Consider the following 7,935-nt stretch of genomic DNA (forward strand, 5'->3'; position numbering starts at 1 on the left):
CCCCCCCCCCCCCCCCCCCCCGCCAAATATGGGATGAATTGTCTTTGTTAGCAAAATGTAGGACCAGGCGCTTCTTGCAAACACCCACTTCTAATTAAACTATTCAGTGAAGGCATATCCCTGCTTTTGGAAGGAATCGGGTGAATTCAGTTTTATTACTTTTTTGCGGTGTGAGGAAAGAGACTAATTTACCCCTCGAGGTCCGAGAGATGTTTGTTGGCTTATTGACACTTGTGCTTGTTAGATAATCCGCGATGATGCAATGCTGTGAAATGAAACGCTCTCCCAGCTTGCAGAGCTCCAGTTTGGATCTGGGCCTGTGAGGGTTTTATCTCCGTCTCAGTGTTCCCTCCACCCCTGCTGAGACATTAATTAAGGCTCCTTTCAGGTCTTTTTTCAGCGGTTGGCCCCGTAATGCTCTTGCTCAGTTAAAACCTAACACATGCAGGTGCCCCCAATCGTCTCACAACAAGCTCCTTAATTAACTTGAAGTCGTAACAAATGGCTACACTTTTGTCTCTGCCTTTGCTCTTTCCGTCTCTCTCTCTTTGTTCCCCCCCCCACCCCTGTCTCCGAGTTTCTTCGACTGAACATAATAAATAAAGAGAAGATACAAAAAAAGTCAGTCCTGTCACTTTGACCCGGCGCCTTCCCTCAGCGAAACGTTTGTCTTCCTCTCTCTGTAGTCTGTCATCTCTCGCAGTGGATGATCTCGAGCACAGGCGGAGGTTCAGGAAGGAGTCGAGCGCTGCCATGGAAAGCAGGCATCACACCTCTCCCGTACACCGCTAATTAGAGTTAATTATTAATACACTTTGATTTAGCCTTGCTCCCCCACCATCAGGTGCCAGAGTCTATTTTACATGTTTTCACAAATGAAAGGAGTGAGGCAAATTGATTGATACAGGAGTTTTTTTTCTTACCTTGCAACTTAAATCAAAGGCCCTGCCGGTTTAATTGAAGGCAAGAGAGTGTTTGAAAGTCAATTTTAAAATGTATTAGAAGTAAAGTTGAAAGGATAAAGTTACTCAATGGCAAACTTTGTGGTTAAAAGAGTCACATTATGTGTACATAGAAAAGAGGAAGAAATGTATATTTAACAATAATACATAGGTTGTCTTTGCCTTCCAAAACAACATATAACATATTCTCACACTCAACTTGACACATACGGAGGCTTGGTCAGGACCCTTGGCTTCACTCTTTGACACACTGGGTAGCCTATAGCGTGATTTATTAACATGCAGGGTAGTCCGATAGACTTCAACACATGGTTAATGTTCAGAATTCAAACAAAACCGTGTAAAATACATTACATAATAAACATTTAACATGGGACACGAACAGAGGTCTGTTGGGTGAAAGTCTTGTTTGTTTGACCCAGCCATCAACCCAGACCTCACATCGTTTTTTATACTACATCACCTATAGGTCTTCCTTTACTCCCGTGAGAAATACTACAGCCACTAGAGGCAACCCTGCCCGTCATAGTTCGACACGTAGAGCCACTGACCAAGCTGCCGTATTTGCCGAATTGGGAGTGACGATTGTGAGGAGTATACAGTATGAGCCCACCGATCCAACCTCCCGATTGGCAAGATGGCGTTGTATATATATATATATATATATATATATAGTATACACAATGCCATCTTGCCAATTGCATGGTTATACATATGTACATTATGGAACCTTTACAAATGTCTTAACAGAGATTGTTTTCTGATCTGCCACCACCGTGGTTAAAGATTGGTCAAACGACTGAGTGAGTAAACAATCACAAAGAAGTATAGGTTAGATTGGATTAAATGTTGAAAAGGTTTTCAAAAAACGTCTGGCTTAATGAATCTACTTTATAAACGTACAAAGAAATAAGTTCCTGGTGAGCCTGAGCTGTCACTCTCTGCTCATTGATGAAGTGGGGTCATAAAGCTTTGGAATAAGTGCTAATGAGAACATGAAGTAACATTTCCCCGAAGCTGAAAACATTTGTGGCTCTCATTAATGCTTCAATTTGTACCACCCGGTGTGATTCTGCATCTTTTTACACTTCACTGCCTCCAACATTTGCTTGGCATTCAGTTGGACCACACCTTTAAAAAGGATCAGACGAGCCATTTTGATTGTTGCTTTTTCCCCCCGGCAGTAGATGGATGCACAATGAACGACAGGGCAATAGGACAGAGGAGGGGCGCAGAAACAAGGTTAAACTGCAGTCACGGGCTGACCCTGGGAATACCAGTGCCGTCACATCTGATGACAATCACCGGGTCTTTAGCACAGAGAGGCACGGAGGGTTGAGAGAAAGAGCCATGCTGGAATATGGCGGCTTGATTCAGATGAGACATTAATCACTGATGACGGATGTTGGGGTTAAGACCCCTCTCTCCACTGGTTATGTGTCTGTCTGGCCGTATAGAGGCTCGCAGGTACAGTAATCGCCCTCTAAACTGAACAGTGAAGGCGAGACAAAGCAGGATGAGCAAACTGTGTGTTCTGTGGGTACATTGTATGCTCCTACTTGGCAAAATATATCATCCAAAAATATACCTTCCTCAGAACTTAAATTAGATGCTTGTGCTGTTGGACTAAAAGCAGCATGTTGCATTAAAGTAATGCTACGTATCTGCCAGCTAACGTTTGCTAACATTACGTAGGGGCCGTGAATAAATGCTAACGCTAACGTTCCGTTGACTGCCGTCTATGCTAATAGGCTTTTGGTAGGAATGCAGGGTGTCATCTTAAAAGGAGTATCACTGTGTAAATGTTATCTGATGTTTTAGCTGTTTGTCTCAAGACAAACCCAGAGAGTGAACAGTATTTTACTGTGAGTGAATAGAGCTTTTGAAACAGTCAGAGTTTGGGACTGAGAAAAGTCTTTAATCATGGCAACTGTACACATCAAAGATGGCTACAAGCCATGGAATGTTTCGAAGAAAAAAAAGATTAAAACTTGATTAAAACTAAATAATCAAACGACTAAAATATGACTACAATTCAATCTAAAAATCAAAATCAAGACGCCAAAAATAATACAGCGATGGAAATGTTTGAAGAAGTTAAGAGGAAAAAAAAGAGAAAAGAACAGAAGAAATTAGAGAGCACATACAGAGAACTGCTCCTCCATGCTGGTCATTTGAAGTTTGCTCTTTAACACATCAATGCTCCCACCCTGCAGCAAAAGGCACACTTTAATAACACCTAAGTGACTCACCCATTAAATTGGTCTGACATCTCTGCTGATCCCGTGGTATTCCCAGTTTGGAGATGTGTGTGTGTGTGTGGGGGGGGGGGGGGGGGGCTTGCTTGCTTTGGACTCATCACTGAGGCCAGTGATAACACCCCTGAACCTGTGTCTGTCTTGTGTGCGGCTTTGGCTCCCATGAAATAGAGTCATCACCCTCTGCAACAAAACAAATAAATCCTTCCACCCAGTCTGTTTTGATATGTAATGAGCCAGCGCTTCACTCTTCTGAGATCTCGTTATGTGGCGTATCAGCGATGTGGCTCTCTGCGGCCGCGGTTCATCCGTCAAACTGGATTTTTCCACCTCAAAATAATGATCCTCTGGTGCACCGAGGGCCCTGCTAAAGCATCTGCTTATTTAAGATGGCTTTGCACCGCTGTTCCGTATAGGTAACACCTGGCCCTCAGGAGTCGTCTGCGGTGGCTTACAAGTGGAGAGGCCCCTGACAGAGATGGAGGCACAAACAAGCCCAGTATCGAGAGGTGGTGGGTTTTTGCAGGGTATGAGTAATGCTATGGTTATTGTCTGTGGATCTCCGCCAATGATGGATGTCATAAAAATATATACCATACTTAGCAGCAGCATTGGGGCTCCAACAAGCCCAGAGCAGAGCCATATCTTGTCAGGAGAGACATTTTAAGGAAGAAAGTAATGGAGTAAATCAGGCTGTCATTCCAGGATGAGTGTGGTCTGCATAGGTGGGTGTCATCTCAGACACTTCTTTGACATCAGAAGACATTAAGAGTCTCTTAATAGGTTTCAGACTACCTGATTCTGACTTTATTTAAATCCACTGTGTATGCTCAGTATATAGAGGACGAATGAGTCTTGCAAATACATCGAGTTTACTGGAAGAAGTTTCAACAAATCATTTTTGAAAGAGCTGAGCTGTCGGTATAATAAAGCCAGTTTGGTTACTTCATCATCCAAATGTGTATATTCTCCCCTGCATACAAATACAGCTAAATGTATGAAAATGACAAGAATTATTTTGATGCTCCCTCCTAGGCTGATGTACTACTAATAATGCAAGTGCATGTTACCCAGAAGTATGTGTCAAAAGATATGATTGCCCTTGATCTACATATTATGCTGGGAATGATGCTTGATTTTTTTTCTTTATTTTTAGTTAAGTGACAATATCATTTTCTATAAAAAAAAGAGGCTGTTCCTTGATAAGAGCGTAGCCTTCCACTTAAAGCGAAGATCAAAGTAATATGTCTATTATTGTATGAAAGAAATGAAATATGCTGGCCTGTACTATGTTTGATTACAGCATTTATCAAAGCTCCATAGAATGAGTTATAGGCTAGAGAAAAGACAGATGTCCAATAGATGAAAGGCATATTCCTTTATATATATATATATATATATATATAATATTGATCATTTCATTCAAATAATGCAAATATGACAACTTACATGTTGTATTAAACCTTTAATCTAGACTATATTATGTTGGCATCAGCAGACAACGGTAGATTAATGGATAGAGCTGCTTTGTTTTCTGCGTGCTACCATTGTGAAAACGTCTTTATCTACCCACAGTGTCAGCGTCTGCGTTTCCATTCGCACGCCGCATCCACAGTGCTTTTAACTCGTCTCGTGAACAGTTTTTTGCCTGCGTGGTTTCAGAGAACAGGATGGCACGAGGTCGAGTGCGAGGGCAGGCGAAAACAGTTGGTGCTGTAGTCTTGAGAAACAGCTTGCCCCTGATACCTGGCCTGTTCTTCATTGTACTGTCAGACCCACGGAGGAACCCTCCCCAGTGACCGGCAAAGGCCCACCTCTCTATCCTCAACCCCGCTCTCTGTCGTATTTGAGCTGGGCTTTGAGACTGTTTTTAAAACCCGGTGTGTTCCCAAGATGCAACCTTAAGCCCATCTTAAATAATCAGAGCACTGCACAATGGGAAGGCTTTTCTTAACCCTAGCAGGTAGCAGAATGCAAAGGATCAAGTGAATCACTGAGAGAGGGAAAGGCCAGTTCACATCTGTGGACTCGCTGAGGCTTTAAATAAGAGAAACCTTTTCTTTGGGGGGGGGATACTCGTCTTTGATATCCTCTTATATCTCTATCCACCTTCTCCTGTCTTCACGCTGCTTGTCTCACTCCCTGCTTTGTCCTTTTTACGGGGAAATAAAGGTGATGATTGAGCTTCATTAAAGGTAAATAAATAGAGGGGTAGTGCGTGGCCCCGGTGCTTCAGCCATGTTGCTAATTGCCACAGCATGTGGGTTTGATGTGGTGCGCCGCGGAAGGGGGAAGACATCGGGGGCGGACCAAGCATGTGACCTGGGAGCCTCGCCAACCGGCGGGCAGCCCTCTCTCGCTCTGTTGTGCCTGTGATCATGCTGTGGTGCTCTGCGTGTTTGTTGGGTTTGCTAAGTCAAGGTCTCAGCAAACCCAACATTTTAATGACTCCACTTGGATGTAAAAAAATAAATTAAAAAGATGAATTGATATTCTTACAAGCAAACACCTTCAGGCTCATTCATCAATGTGTCAGTTTCTCCCTGCCATAAAATGTACTTTACAGGATAATTAATTTCCTAATATCCTCCAGTCATTGTGAGTGCCCTCAACTTAAAATACTTGACATTTAGCCCTTCATATTCACTGGCTCGAAGAGCTCTTAGTACGTTGTAGTAGAGACTGTAAAAATTGATATGGTGACATCAACAATTTGTGTTGGATAATAAAGATGATATTCCAGGAGAATAGCATAAAATGTAATTTATGTAATTATTGACAAAAATGTATAGATCTTATAGCGAGAGGGCATTTATTGTTTGAATAAACTATGCGGTAAAAGTATCTTCTCTAGATTTCCTCTTTGAACTGTACTCTCGTACTTTCTTGTTAAAAAGAAGCAGGCCTCTGCTACCGACATAGTCTGTACCAAAAAATGTAGGTATCAAAAACTCCCCTCATGTTTATGTCAGGTGGCCCCTCATTAAAGACCACATTAAATGGTTTACTGTCTCTGTATTGTAAAATGTTTTCAGATATTCAACCCTTACTATTTTTGGAGGCCACTGTTTAGACTGCTAATGCTGATACATAATCATTAGGTTAGCTGCATAGAGATGCACCGACCTTTTTCTTCCCCAATACTGATACCCAAACTCATGGTATCAGCTGATACCAAGTACCGATACCAGTGGTCTTTCGTCCCCAAAATGTGGTGATCAGTGTGCTGCTATGTCTACACTGCAGAAAGTGAAAGCAATGGAGAAGTTCCTTAAACTTGCATTCTCTCTAATAGCCATTGGTTTTGAAAATAACTATATATTTTTTATTTTAAATCCCTTATTAGTCCCACAGTGTGGACATTTCTTCTCTGCTTTTGACCCATCCCTACTATATAGGGAGCAGTGCTCCCCTGAGAAGCACCGGGGAGCAGTTAGAGGTTCAGTGTCTTGCTCACGGACACTTCGGCACAGCACATGTAGTAACCGAGGATCAAACCGTCAACCTTGCAGTTACCAGACAACCCTCTCTACCCCATGTGCCACGGTTTTCACTTGATTTATTACCACAGTAAACATCGTATATATCAGTGTATGGCCTCTATCGCATGATGTTCATTTAGTACATTATGGTCTTGTTTTGAACAAAGAAGACAATAAAGCAGGGTTTGCTTTAAGGTGGCTACCTTGTGATTGACAGGTTTCATGAAAGTTAATTGTAACTGTTTTGGTCGCCTAAAAAATGTCTTATTCATTGTTTGGTTGTACTTAGATCCACCCTCTCGTGTCACTTTTGGTTGCACAAAAACAAGATGGCGACAGCCAAAATGCCGAATTCGAGGCTATAAAACCATAGTCCACAATTCAATGGGTAATATCAAGGTGACTAAGTAAACTTCTTATATACAGTCTATGTTGAAAACGTCCAGTGTGACAGTAAAAGCCTGTTTTTATGAGTGAATCATAATGCAGGAAGGGGCGCAGCATTGGCAGTAGGTATACATAATTGCTTATTGTGGATTTGTCACATCTGGTCGATACAATACTCAATCTACTTATTAATAAGATCAACATCCCCAGCTGCATTTGGTCGGCATAGCAATACAGCACAACTCACAGCATGTAACTTGCTGAAAAACTCTCCGTGGATCATGTGCTTCAAGTAAATAGAGATCCGTTTAGAGACAGCACCAGAGAAAGATTGTCACCATGAATCGGTGTAAATGCTGCTGTATCTATGGGATATAATGCTTCTGCATCAATCTGAGGCACACAGAGTGGATGAGCGTGCCGGAGCAGGCAGGGATTTTTCCACCTCTGTTGATTCTTGTTGATGGCTCTGTGGTAAACCTTTAGGAAGAAAAGGCATTTATCTCGTCTCGCTGGTGTAAATGCACTAACTCCAGTGCTTTCTTGTGTCCCACGCCACAGCGGACATCTTGCTGTGAACTTAACGATTCAGCACTCACACATCAGCCTGAGAGGCAGGAGAGAACATTGGAATATTTGATTTTCTCATCACGCAGCTGAGCATAAGTAACAACCCTGGAAAATGGCCAATAAGTGATTTGCAATGTGCCATCTTTACATTACTCCCACCTATTTTATTTTGCTCAGAGCATGTTGTACAGTAGACAGATTGCATAGTCGCCACAGGAAAAAGGCCTTTAGTTTGAGCAGATATATCAGAGCTATATATATATATATATATATATA

Source organism: Anarrhichthys ocellatus, unplaced genomic scaffold, assembly GCF_004355925.1.
Source record: "Anarrhichthys ocellatus isolate YVR2014 unplaced genomic scaffold, GSC_Weel_1.0 scaffold67, whole genome shotgun sequence".
Lineage (NCBI taxonomy): Eukaryota > Metazoa > Chordata > Actinopteri > Perciformes > Anarhichadidae > Anarrhichthys > Anarrhichthys ocellatus.